This window comes from Babylonia areolata, chromosome 26 (assembly GCF_041734735.1).
Source record: "Babylonia areolata isolate BAREFJ2019XMU chromosome 26, ASM4173473v1, whole genome shotgun sequence".
Classification (NCBI taxonomy): domain Eukaryota; kingdom Metazoa; phylum Mollusca; class Gastropoda; order Neogastropoda; family Buccinidae; genus Babylonia; species Babylonia areolata.
Genome location: NC_134901.1, coordinates 32,587,676 through 32,602,110, shown reverse-complemented (window position 1 = coordinate 32,602,110; position 14,435 = coordinate 32,587,676). Strand labels below are relative to the sequence as shown.

At 39.8% G+C, this 14,435-nt stretch overlaps 1 protein-coding gene across 5 annotated transcripts in view; it reads left to right on the top strand.

Moving 5' to 3' along the window:
• Positions 1-5,941: 5,941 nt before the first annotated feature.
• Positions 5,942-14,435, top strand: part of LOC143300349 (uncharacterized) — a 55,942-nt gene continuing 47,448 nt past the window's right edge. For 3 of the 5 annotated variants that reach the window (XM_076613956.1, XM_076613957.1, XM_076613953.1), the window contains exon 1: positions 5,942-6,083. The gene's annotated coding sequence lies outside the window, so the exon portion shown is untranslated. Of the gene's footprint in view, positions 6,206-14,435 lie in introns of all 5 variants that reach the window. The other 2 variants (XM_076613955.1, XM_076613954.1) reach the window with 2 other exon arrangements.

Here is a 14,435-nt window from a genome sequence, read left to right as displayed (position 1 = left end):
TGTTGGAGAAACAATTAATCAAAGTACGTTGGCTTAGGATCTCATCATAAGCTTTGATTTTGCTGGTACTAATTACATTTGTTGCATCAGATATTTTTCATACGATTTTTTGAAAGATGCTACAGTAGATCTATTCCTAAGATACTCGGGGATTTCATTCCACAGTTTACCACCAGAATAAGTGAGAGAGGACATGAAAAGGTTAGTTCTGGGACGAGGGGTAAAAATGGTACTCTTGTTACGAATGATTCTTTCCGGGAATTTCCTATAAAGATAGGGCGGTGCAAAGTTCTTCATAATTTTGAACATAAAAACACCCTTGTTAAAGCGACATTTAAGATGAAAGGGGAGAATATTTAGTTCAACATAGTCATTTGCTTGAATAGAAGATTTAAGGAGAATGAGCTTAAGGGAACGTCTGTATATACTTTCAAGAGGTTTTAAGCAATTTTTACTAGCCCCGTCCCAGCATGTTGATGCATAGTCAATATCAGTTGGATGTATGCATGAAAAAATAATTTACGGGTATGTTGATTAAGGAAATGTTTAATTCTATTGAGCTGAAATAGTTCTTTCGATAACTTCTTGCATAAAGCAGAGATATGATAAGACCAGGAAAGGTTATTGTCAAGTGTAAGACCAAGTAGTCTATAAGAACTAACTTCCAGCAAATCATTATCAAGTACCTTGAGCCCTTTTATTTTAGATTTGATATTTTGTCGTTTTTGTCTGGTTGTGATTAACATAAATTTAGACTTCTGTGGGTGAATTGCCATGTGGTTCATTTCAGTCCAGTTTATAAGTTTATCAATATCGCTCTGCAACTTAGTGTATACTGTATTGACGGTCTCGGTCGTACACCAGCTGTGACGCCAGGTTGACCAGCTGCTGTGCACACTGGCCAACAGGGCTGTGTGGGAGCCAGTTGTGGTTGTCGCACATGGAGAGAGAGAGAGAGAGAGAGAGAGAGAGAGAACTCATCACTTTCAGTTTCTCAAGGAAGCGTCACTGCGTTCGGACAAATCCATATTCGTCATACCACATTTGCTCGGCAAGCGCCTAACAGTAGCATAACCCAGTGTGCTAGTCAGGCCTTGGGTGCACGCGTACATGCTTGTGTACCTGTCAGAGTGGATTTCTTCTGAACACTTTTGTTGTCGTGGGTACTTTTTCAGAGCTCCAACTACGTGCTGCACACGGGTCCTCGGTTTCCAGCAAAGAAAGGGCGATCGTGGGAATCAAACACCGACATGATTGGCAGATAAGCGTCGTAACCATACTGCTATTTTTCTCCTTAAAATTTTTTTTTAACTATGTTGATTTTCTAGCATAATTCTAGCGCCTATGCCTTCTTCATGGTGTCCGTTTCCGCGAGCTGTCAGTGACTGAGTGTCAACCACTCCTGACACACTTGTCGGCCCTTCCCCAGCGGGCTGTGACGTCACGCCGACATGAGAAAAGGACGCGGTGGAGGGGTAGGGGGCATGGACGTGACAGGCGAGCGTCACCAGCACGCGATGAATCAGCCTGTTTGTGAACTTTGTGTACACGGATCGCGGCTATAATTATGGGGGGAACGTGTGGGGGGAAGGGGGGGGAAGGTTGCGGGGGAAAGGGGTGTTTTTCGGCAAATCTCGTCGAACTTCGGCACATAGTTTGTGGCCGGCGACAGTTTATGCCGGGGGTGTCACACTGCAAATTATCAACTGCGTCAGCAAGAAACGAAACGAAACGAACATTAAATCAGTGTAGCCCACAGCCCGAACTGAAGGGGATCCAAACACAAAAAACAACATTTGTAACGAACACAAAAATAAAGACTGCACAATGAGTTAACTTCTTTACATAAATCGGTATTCATAATAAGAGCATTCAGAAACAGTTTAGGCCTATCTCGCTAATTTTTTTTAATATTTATTTTATTTATTTTATTATTTTTTGTATGTACTAACGCCCCTCTTAAAGGCTTTGTATTACTATGTCGATATTCTTCATTATGCTTTTATTTTAGGTTGTTATCAGTCAGGTGACGTGAAAGAGACATTCTAAATGTAATCTTATCTGAGATTACACAGAGCTGAACAGCAAAAATAGGATATGCGTTTCATCTTCTTTTTAATCTTTTGTCAAGGTATATGTGATTAGTGTTCCATATCGATTACGATGTAAAACCATCTGCTACTCTAAACTTTGTCAAATAGATTTCAAGTATATTTACCAGTATCAAATCACAGATAATGTTCATATTTCAACTACGATTTAAATTTACTATAAAAAGAAAATGTGGCACAATTCTGAACACGTTCATACTAATTTTGCCATGCACAATCAATGTCTTTGACGAAGATGTTGCAAGAACACATTTACTTTTTCTACTTCTTGGTTCAGCCTAACAAATCCGAAACCATTTCAGAACAAACACTTTCAAACTATAGAAACTCATATGTGTCTACCACCTGAATCAAACCACATCAACATCTGATAAACTTTTACAGGAAATCTATTAGCGTCCATAAAAATACTTTATTACCTGATGCAACGAAAAGACGAGTTTTTTCTTAACTGGGTGACCTCTTTAAACTAAATCATTGGTTGTATTTAAGTGCGGTGGACCCCTAGGAATTTGTTTTCAGGCAACTGAGAGAGAGAGAGAGAGAGAGAGATACTATAAAAGGTAAACAACCGGACAACTAAAAAACACAGTTATTACTGTCTGTCAAACCCACGTATGACCATTGCAACTAATACTACAATGACTCCCACTACCACCAACATTACTTGTATAGCTGTTAATAAAGTGTTATAAGTGGCAGAACGAAATGAATGTATTAACGCATGCATACACAATAGAACAAAACTGAAGAGAACAAGCAAGCAAACAAACAAAAACAAAATACAATGAAAAGAGAAGAAAAAAAAGAAGACCACGGCGATGACGACAACGACGACGAAGAAGAAGGAGGAGAAGAAAACCCCCCAGTAAAAACTGATCCAGAAAGTGCGAAACAGATGCCATCTTTGTTACTGCCAATAGTAATTTCTAGATCCGAGTCAGTTATGATCAGAGGGACTGAAGATATTTCTGCGGATTTTATTTGGAAGTTGGAAAAGAACTGACCGTTTGCATGTATATGAAGGGAGTTCTACACGGATGCACCTGGAAATGCAGAACTAGTTTTGAAATCAATTCGGTTGCGTGGTAAAATGTACTTGTTAGAGCCGTAACGGCATGAAGCTAGGGTTAGCATGTGTTTTAGGTATTGTGGTGTCAAATCATTGTGAGCTTTGTATACGAGTAACCTTTATTGAATTATAACCAATTTTGTAATGGAAGGATGTTTGATCTGGCTTGTTTTTCTAAAGTTGACATTGAAGGATCTGGTAAAATTATTTTGGCACCTCTCTTACAGAAGGAATTTACCTTCTGTAGATAACGTCTGTGGCATAGCTTCATAGGCCTACTACAGATGCGTAATTAATGTGAAAAAGACAGTGAGCGTGGAAGAACATTTTGAGAACATCGCTATCTGTGTAAGAATTGGGCTGATTAAGTAAAAACAAACTGCGTGCCAACCTTTTTCAGAATGTGTCAGCTTTTTTACAGACGGAGTCAATGTGCGATTGCCATTTCATTTCATTATCTATTATGACTTCCAAGATGTGGTGATCTTCCATTTGTGCAATGGAGTTATCATCAACATTTGTTAAGAAAAATAGCACCTATGATTTGATGCCAGCCATGAATCACAAACGGATTAATGCTGTTTGACATGAAAGACGATGTCGGAAGCCCGACTGCGAAAGATGGAAAAGATAGTGATTTTCAAGGTGTTGCATAATGTAAGATGTTTTTAAATATTCTTTCCAGTGGTTTCGATATCACTGACGGAAGTGAAAGAGGTCTAAAGTTGTAAAATCTGACGTTTATTTATTTATTTTTTACTTCTTATTTTTTACTTCGGTAATGAGTCACAATTCTTTATTTTTGAGGATAATAGATACATACTGGTAAGGTTACTTCATTGCGATCTCAAGTTCACCATGATTACGTACTACAGGATGCGCGCGCACGCGCGTGTGTGTGCAATTGTAATGTGTCGATGCAGCGTGCACGTGACTTCATTGCACACATTAAGTGACCTGTTTTACATCCTAGTGGAATGGAAGATCGTTTGGGATTGACTTGAATAAGTGAGACTGGGAAAGGACTGCTATCAATTTGAGAAACTGAATATAGTGTTCGGGATTTGTGTCAATTAACATGGCCAAGAGGTAACGTGGAGTGATGGCCTAGAGGTAACGCGTCCGCATAGGAAGTGAAGAATCTGAACGCGCTGGTTCGAATCACGGCTCAGTCGCCGGTATTTTCTCCCCCTACACTAGACCTTGAGTGGTGGTCTGGACGCTAGTCATTCGGATAGGACGATAAACCAAGGTCCCGTGTGCAGCATACACTTAGAGCATGTAGAAGAACCTACGGCAACAAAAGGATTGTCCCTTGCAAAATTCTGTAGAAAAATCCATTTCGATAGGAAAAACAAATAAAACCGCACGCAGGAAAAAATTTTTTTTTAAAATGGGTGGCAGTCTCAATGTAGCGACCTGTTTTACATCCTAGTGGAATGGAAGATCGTTTGGGATTGACTTGAATAAGTGAGACTGGGAAAGGACTGCTATCAATTTGAGAAACTGAATATAGTGTTCGGGATTTGTGTCAATTAACATGGCCAAGAGGTAACGTGGAGTGATGGCCTAGAGGTAATGCGTCCGCATAGGAAGAGAAGAATCTGAACGCGCTGGTTTGAATCACGGCTCAGTCGCCGGTATTTTCTCCCCCTCCACTAGACCTTGAGTGGTGGTCTGGACGCTAGTCATTCGGATAGGACGATAAACCAAGGTCCCGTGTGCAGCATACACTTAGAGCATGTAGAAGAACCTACGGCAACAAAAGGATTGTCCCTTGCAAAATTCTGTAGAAAAATCCATTTCGATAGGAAAAACAAATAAAACCGCACGCAGGAAAAAATTTTTTTTTTAAATGGGTGGCAGTCTCAATGTAGCGACCTGTTTTACATCCTAGTGGAATGGAAGATCGTTTGGGATTGACTTGAATAAGTGAGACTGGGAAAGGACTGCTATCAATTTGAGAAACTGAATATAGTGTTCGGGATTTGTGTCAATTAACATGGCCAAGAGGTAACGTGGAGTGATGGCCTAGAGGTAATGCGTCCGCATAGGAAGAGAAGAATCTGAACGCGCTGGTTTGAATCACGGCTCAGTCGCCGGTATTTTCTCCCCCTCCACTAGACCTTGAGTGGTGGTCTGGACGCTAGTCATTCGGATAGGACGATAAACCAAGGTCCCGTGTGCAGCATACACTTAGAGCATGTAGAAGAACCTACGGCAACAAAAGGATTGTCCCTTGCAAAATTCTGTAGAAAAATCCATTTCGATAGGAAAAACAAATAAAACCGCACGCAGGAAAAAAATTTTTTTTAAATGGGTGGCAGTCTCAATGTAGCGACGCGCTCTCCCTGGAGACAGCAGCCCAAATTTCACACAGAGAAATCTGTTGTGACAAAAAAGAGAAATACAAAATATGTTGTGTGACTGAGGAAGCAGCTGGATATATCTCCACTTTCGTGAACTCCAAGTGTTCACTGTCGGGCTGTGTGGTGTTCGGGTTCTGACGTATAACACATCTGGATTAAGAACAACACAAATCCATCTTTTATTCTGCCTCCTGTCCATGCTGTGTGCTACCATTGGAGTAGTTAATCAAGTCACTTACATCCTGTTTTGTTATTTCTTTTTCATCTGCGATGCGTTGTCAGTCACCTGGCTGATGCGCAAAACTGGAGGGTCAAGGAAGAATAAACATGACCTGATTGGCTGGCTACCTACTGCACCCACCTCTCTGCTCCCCATGTTCCGCCTTCAAGGTAGCTGTAGCTCGGGCCGGCGCTCTCCGCGCACGCCTCAGTGACGGCGACCGTGACAACAGGGACAGTGTGCTTCTGCCAGGTCAGTGTGTTGCTTCACCTGACAGCGACACTGTCATGCAGGACTGACGTTCCCAACAGGTGGGGAAAGTTGGCTTGATGTGTTGTGTTGCAGTGTGCATCAGGTGTTCATTTCATTTCTATGGTGTGGTTGGAAGAGGACAGTCACTGATTATCCGGGATTGCAGTGACCCATCCTACAGGTAGGAATGTGTCAGATAACACAGGACGTGAAGTCAGCACAACCACAGGGGCGGTATTCTCCGGCAGGGTCCTTCTTGCTAAGAAATGTTTGCAATGAATTTCTGATAAAATAACAAACACACAAATAAATTAAGTTTTGAACGAACTATTCTTTGAAGTAATAACTGGTAAACCAAAACAACCAAATGGCTGTAAAAATTGGTGTTTTATTTTTTAAAACAACATTTTTAAACAACATTTTTTTTACTACGAGAATAATCCAAGAGATAAGGTTAAAATGGTTCCAGATGAAAATTGATTATCATATTCTTGTGACAAATTCTGTTCTGATGAAGATAGGAGTACTCCCAGATGACATGTGTAATTTTTGCAAGAAAAAAACACACGATACAATTATGCATTATTAATGGGAATGTAACCATGTACAACATTTTTGGGACAGTTTGTAAGATATCTAAAAGAAAAGTGTTTACATAGTGACAGTCTTAACTAGCCTAAATGATACACTGGTATGGTGCTTTTTGGACATAATAAAATGTAAACTGATGGATGTTTCTCATATTTTATTGATAGCTAAATTCTCTATATACAAATGTAGACATTTGAAGTAGAGAATTATGCCTTTACCATAACTATGGAATATAACACATTTGTGGAAAAATGGGCACTGTTTAGTACAAGATCAAGCTATACAATTCTACCTTGGAATTACGCTAATGACTATATATTGTTCTGTTTACAATATGCTGCTGTGGACTTGTCAGTGTTTAGAACTCAATTATGTGTTTACCCTATACTTTCTAATGCACAAAGTATATAAATTTTGTATCTGTAAACCTTTGTCTGAATATAAAATGGAGGGAAAAGTTAAGTTTAAACATCCATATCCGAGCCCAGATATAACGTAATACAAATGCATGTGGGTAATGTTGTAACAGCTTTCTATTATTTCTATTTCAAGTAAAGAATCCAAGCATTAGCGCGGCACAGTAAGTTTAAATCGTTTTGGTTTTATGTGGGGGTGTTGTGTGATATGTAAATGAATAGAAAGAAATATAAGCGCAGGAGACAACATAGAAATGGACACACATGGGATCAGAGGGAAGAGACGTGTAAACGAAGTCATTTCAGTTTATGTTGTCCATAACTCAGCTGACCACAAGGGCTGTCAAAACGAAAACATTGAAAAACGAACTAGGTGACTTATTCAAAATCATTAACATGCTCAAAATGAGATTACCCCCCCTGCCCCCCCCCCCCAAAAAAAAAAAAAAAAAAAAAGAAGAAGAAAAAAGACCAGTAATAGCATACGTAACCTCGGCTAACAGTGAAAATTATACTCTAATATAACTATTACGTTGTTCCAACAACTGAAAATTGCCTCAGGGAAAGGGTCTTCATGGATCCAGCTGTAAAATGTTGTGCCTCAGACGCCATAAGAGGACATGTACTCGTAATAATGAGAGATTCGACGCAAGTATATACCATGGGTTTTCTTCGCCGTTCCGACGGTGACAACGATGGGTGAAAAAGGAATGACCTGTGTACTGCCTGCATCTATATTTTTATATTTATAGCAGTTATGCACGTGTGCGTGTGTGTGCTCTCGCGCGTCTGTTTGTGTGTGTGTGCACCGGCCTATGTGGATGTGTACGCGTCTGTTGGTGCGCACGGATTGACTGAGCGTGGCCCATTTTCGTTCTTGTTTTTATTTCAATTATTTGTCTTCTACGTATCTGTCCCTTTACTTTGTTTCAATCTGTTTTGCTTATTTGCTTATGTTATCTAATGAAATTATTTCATTTTCTATGTTAATGCTTTACACAAACCTAGGACAGACTCTTAAGGCCTGATCAGCGCGTTAGGTTTTGCAAAGGTCAGGCTTCTGCTCTTTTTTTCCCAGCAGATGTGGTGTAGCATTTATGGATCGATCCGCACACTTACACCTTCTTGAAACTGCATCTACATCCCGTAGAGAACAGGTCCGTCTTTCTTGTTCCGTGTCACAGACCTAAAGGGGTACAGATTGAGAAGGATCTGACAGGTTTGTGCCATTTTGGAAATTTGGTTTCCCTTGCCGGTGATTATTACCCGGAATAAACTTGTTGCAGTCCTGGTTTGTACTTCACCTTCAATGGAAATCAACTGACTTACCATCCCAGTATGCTGTTTCCGTCCATTTGGAAAAATAAGGAACAGTGTATAGTTTTTATGCCACACTGATTCTTAATTAAATCTTTGGTTTCATGTGTAGAGTCACCGTTATTTCATACAATAGAATAAAGGACTTGATGTTGAGCTACAATCTGTCCAGTGCCGTCCGTTCAGTAACGTCAAAAATATACAGGTTCTTGAATTGGCCGGGTTACCAATAATCAGTTTTATCATAATGTGTGTTTAAATAGATTGATACGTAAAACATTGCCCGGGTTACCAATAATCAATTTTATCGTAACGTCTGTTTATACAAATCATCAGCTCATCAGCTGCCCCATGGCGGTTGCCGTTGGGGCGCTACAGATGACCTGTCAGCCAGTCCTCTCCATCCATCCCTGTCTTTCGCACATTTGACCGCCTCGCTCAGCTTCAGTCCTGTCCATTCTGTGATGTTGTCTTCCCATCTCGTCTTCAAATAGAGTGATATAAAACATGTAGATAATTACATCCCTCTTCATCTTGGAATGAAAAAAAATTTTTTTTAAAGTGTTGTTGATGTAAAATTGTTCTTGCACAAGTTTGAGACTTCTTAAACTTGTAGGAATGAATTTTGATATTTTAAGTGTGTTTCATTTCTTGCACTTGAGTGTTCATAAGCTTAAATGAGCAAAATATGTTGTTAAAAATGTTCACTTATTGTACTTGAGAGTTTATGTACTTGAAGAAATGCTCTTGAACTGATTAACACATAGTTTCATACAATCATTTACATAAGAACTTTACAAAAGCATGTAGTTAAACTGAACTGACTGTAGTATGCATTTTAGCACACACACACACACACACACACACACACACACACACACACACACACACACACACAGGTATGTTATGTGGAGGAACATGCAATTAAATTATTAGTTCATGTGATGCATTTAAAACAGATTAGCTACATGAATGTCAAATGAATATGTGACAGGACAGAGTCATACCGTATGGAAGATCTTCTCTTGAACTGTCAGGTTTTTTGTTTTGTTGTTGCTGTTTTACATGGTCACGAAGTCTTTGACATGTCCTGGCTTTTTACGAATTCTTTTTGAATGTCGTGTTTTTCTCGGAATTGGACTGCTCATTCTGGACTGGGGAATTTCTGGCTCATTTGGGGCAGGAGCAGGCATGGACTGGTTGACTTGATCAGCATCAGATGTCACTGGGTCGATCCGATCACCACCAGATGCGACTGGATACCTCTTTTCTCTGCCAGCAAAATGTAAGGGTTGGGTGATTTTCCTGAAGAAAGAAGAGTTGCATGTAATCACCCTCTCCTACACGGAACCGTTTCTTGCTGTGACTTGAAGAGGTGTTGGAGAATAGTAAGGAGTTAGTTTATTCTTTCTTTCTTGACGGGCAAGAACAGTATCACCGACTTTGATTTCATATTCATTTCTATGACGTCGGTTGTCAGTGTAGACTTTCATCTTCTGTTTCTTGACTGCATGTTGATGACGGATTTCTTCATGCAGTCGTTTTGAACGGTTGGGTTGGTTGTCAACTTCCGGAAACTTGATCATTTTTCTGCTGAAAAGAGCTTCTGCAGTACACCTATACTACTGGGCGGCGCAGCATGGTAATTGCGAAGGAATTTGAACAGTTCTTGTCACCATGTTCTTCTTTCCACCTGAGCAGCTTGGACAGTTTTCTTCACCATGGGCATACATCTTTCCACACCACCGTTTGCTTGTCGCCATACAGGTGTAACTTTGCGATGTTGAAAACCTAAGTATCTGGAGAACTGTGTGAACTCATGGCTGTCAAATGGGGTTCCATGATCAGTTTTGACAATGTCAGATGTGCCGTGTCGCGCAAAGATGGCATCAAGCTTTTGATGATGTATGCGCTTGTACTGCAGACAATTTCTGCTTCAGGGAATCTTGGGTAGTCATCTATCACAACCATGAGTTATTCTCCTGATAGGAATGGTCCTGTAAAGTCCAGACTGACTTCACCAGGGTTGGTGAAGCAGTGGTGTCATCTTCATTGATTCACAGGGGCGAAGTGTTGCGGACAAGCATGAAAGACAAGATTTCACTTTTGTCTCTACAATTCTGTTTATGTGTGCGAACCAGACTTTCTCACGGATAATCTGTGTACTGCCAGACTTTCTCATGAATAACCTGTGTACTGCCTGCACCTATAATTTTATATTTATAGCAGTTATGCACGTATATTATAATCTTTCTCACGGATAATCTTCGTCTTCATGATGACCCTCGTGTGCGATATCCGTTGTGCACTGCTGAATAGCTTTGGGGATTTCAATGTGATTTCCGCAAAGAAGAATATCACTGTCTTCACTGATGGACAGCTCATTTTGCACTGTTTCGAGGATATGAGAAGACAGATCAACATTGCAGTTTATGGGTTGATACCAGTTGTTGGTCTTGATAGCTATTTTCACTGCTTGTGTTGGGTCATCTTTTGTCGCCTTGTTGATCTCTTCCAAAGTCATGGCTGTCGGAACTATGTGATCCACAATGAACTTGATGTATCCTATTTTATGTTTTGTCTGACTGTCATTGATTCTCACTGGGTTCCTACTGAGAAAGGCAGCAGGAATGTTTGCTCCAGGCTTGTGCTGCAGAACAATGTATGTTTGCAGTCGAAGATTCCATCTCTCGATGCGTGCTGAAGTCTTGAGGTTGGATTGTTGTATATGCCTTATGGTGGTTTGTGGTCTGAAATTACTTTGAATGTATGTCCAATTAAGTAGAGATGAATTACATTTACTTATGAATAATGCCAAATTCATAGCAAAATGGTTTTGTTACATGCCAGTAATAGAATGTGATGGTACCAATACATTACCATTTAATGCAGAGCCCCAACAAATATTGCATTGTAATTTGAAAACCCCAGCCAAATTAATCTGGCAGGCAAGACATCTAAAAATTTTTTGTTCTTTCCATCTTAAAATACAGATTTGAATTCTGATGCCTTTGTAAAGCGCATTGAATTATGTGACAATAGTAATACACCTGCTTGCATATTAAAGTGCTTATTTCCTTTTGTTTTCATATCACACACACACACACACACACACACACACACACACACACACACACACACACACACACATATATATATATATATAAGTACGAATCTGGTGACATATGCATATATTTCTGGGAAACATATATAAATATTATTGGTCCATTTCATATGCAGCATTGTGGAGTAGAAATAAAAAATCATTTTTTTTTATTTCTTTTTTTTTTCTTCTCTTCTTTCTTTTCCTCTCTTCTTCCCTTATTTATTCTTCTGTTGTTTTTCCTCTTTCTTTCGTATATAATTATGTCCTTCTTCAGACCTCTATACACGTGAACCTCTAATATATCTATCTATCTATATATATATATATATATGTGGGTGTGTGTGTGTTTGTGTGTGTGTGTGTGTGTGTGTGTGTGTGTGTGTGTGTGTACCAAAGACATATAATTAGCGTTTTACTACGTTAAACACACAATTAATATATTAATGATGCATATTTACTTTTTATGTATATGTCTTCCGTATTCATGTGAACAATGTAAACGCAAAAAAATGAACAAAAAGAAGTTTGAGAAAAAAAGAAGAGGTGAAAATGTTCACATGCCCAAACCACTGCAAGGGCTTCTCGTTCAGTTTGTGAGTAGCGTGATTCCACATTTGTGAAAGCAGGCTTGCTTGCATACGGAACAATGTTAGACCGCCGTCTTTGTCTCGCTGTGCCAGAATTGCACCTGGTCCACCTAGGGGCTAGCATCAACGACGACTTCTGTTTTCAAGTCAGGGTTGTAGTATTTCATGGTGGCATTACTTGTCAGACGAGACTCGAGTTCTTTGAAGGCATTTTCTTTTTCTGATGTCCACTTCCATTTAGCTTCTTTTTGTTTCAGGTATCTAAGTGGTGTTGTGACATAGCATAGTTTGGGATGAATCTTGAGACATAGTTTGTCAGGCCAAGCAAACTTCGGACTTCCTTGGCGTTGGTCGGAGTTGCTGTTTGATGGATACCATCAACTTTCTTAAGGTCATGGGATACTCTATCTCTTCACAAAATGTAGCCATACAACTCAATGTGATATTTGTTTCTGTTGAGTGTGAGAATCTTTTCAGTGAAAGAAATGAACGCTTTTGTGATGGCTAAATCATGCTCTTCTTGTGTTTTCCCATGAATGAAGACGTCATCACTGGTGTTGAAAGCACCAGTAATATCAAACAGCAGTTCAGCTATATGATTCTGGAAAGTTTCTGCTGCAGACGTGACTCCAAAGTTGAGACCTTTTATATCATCTGAGACCTACATGAGTTATGAAGGTTGTGATAGTTCGACAGTCTTCGTCAAATTCTAGCTTATGATATCCAGAATTCAAGTCCAACTTGCTGAAAACGTTTGACTGATCCAGCTGCATCAAAATATCATCAGTTGTTGGCATGATGTGACGACTTTGCTTGATTGCTTGATTTGGTAGTCACATGTCGACGCAAAGACGTATTTCTTCAGGTTTCTTTAGTTTTAGTGCAACTACAATTGGTGAGACCCAAGGTGTAGGTCTATCAACTTTTTCAATGACGTCTGAGTCTTCAAGACGCTGAAGTTCAGCCTCCACTTTCTTTCGCATGTGATATTGAACTTTTTCATTATCATGAAGTTTAAATTTTGTCTTTTAGTTTCCCCATGCCTTAAAACAAGTGAGGATTGTCTTTGCTTAGGGTGTCGGCAGTTGTGCATGATCAAACGGCAAATGCAAAAAAATTCAGTTGCAGCTTTTCATCTGTGCTACCACTTAGCAGATTCCATCTTCGGGCATCAAGACTTGAACGTACAACATATAATGAAGCATGTGTCTCAACCTTTCTGAATTTGACAGATGTATCAACACTTCCAAGTACATCTAGCAGTGTACATGTTCCATATGCGCAGAGCTTGGTTTGCGTTGATTGCAGCGTGTTTTGTGCTTGTGGTGTAGTATCTTGCAAAGTTTATTCATCAGTTATGTTGACTGAAGCTACGGTGTCAATGAGAAATGGAACAGACTTACCAGACAGGTCAATGCTGACTCTGGGTGCTAAACTGAAATTTTCTGCAACACCAAATACATACTCTTCATCATGAGTATGAAGCCTCTCTGTTCTTGGCAACACTAAAACATGCTCATCATCTGAAGAGCATGAAGTGTCACTGTTCTGTTGAACATTGTTTACTTTTGCAGCGAATGTATGCTTAGTTGACGATGCTTTGAAAATCCTCCAGAATGGCCCACTTTTGCAAAATGTCCGGTCTTGGCACAAACACGGCAGGTTTTGTCTCTTGCTGGACACTGCTCACGTGGATGTCGTTGACCACCACATCATCCACAAGGTCGTTGTTTCTGAGGTCTCTTCTGGTAGTTCTTGAAGTGGAGCTTCTGGGGTTGAGCATTTTTCTGTGTTTATCTTCTCTGTGATGAACATCATCTAATGGCTTTGTTTCTTTTTCCATGGTTTTTGCTTGGATGTCCGATAACTCTAATGCACGAGAGATAACTCTAATGCACGAGTTGTCTTAACTCATGTTTGCTTCACGGAGAGCACGTCTCCTGAGGCGTGAAAACTGCATCCTTGCATGATTTGAATTTTTATTTCACGATCAGCATCGTCGAATTCACAGTTGACAGCTAACAGTTGTAGAGAAGTGTTGTAACTGTCAATTGTTTCGTTTTCTTGCTGTCTGCACTGTCGGAATTTGAAGGTTTCAAAGTAGATGTTCTTTTTCAGATTAAAATATTCATTTAACAATTGTAGCGCTGTTTCGCATTCGTCTGCAGCTCATTGAGGATTTTCAGAAAAAGATTCGTAAATATCGAAAATTTCTTTACCTCCAAAATGTAGTAGTAGTGCTTTGTTTCGCATGTTGGTGATTTAACAAATTGGTAAATCGTTTTACCCATTTTCGCCATTGAGTGTTGACGGTCGACTCGTCTGAGTGAACGGAGAATTTCTCAAAGGCAGGCAGTGATCTGCTGGACATACTCTTGGACCCAGAGTCACTGT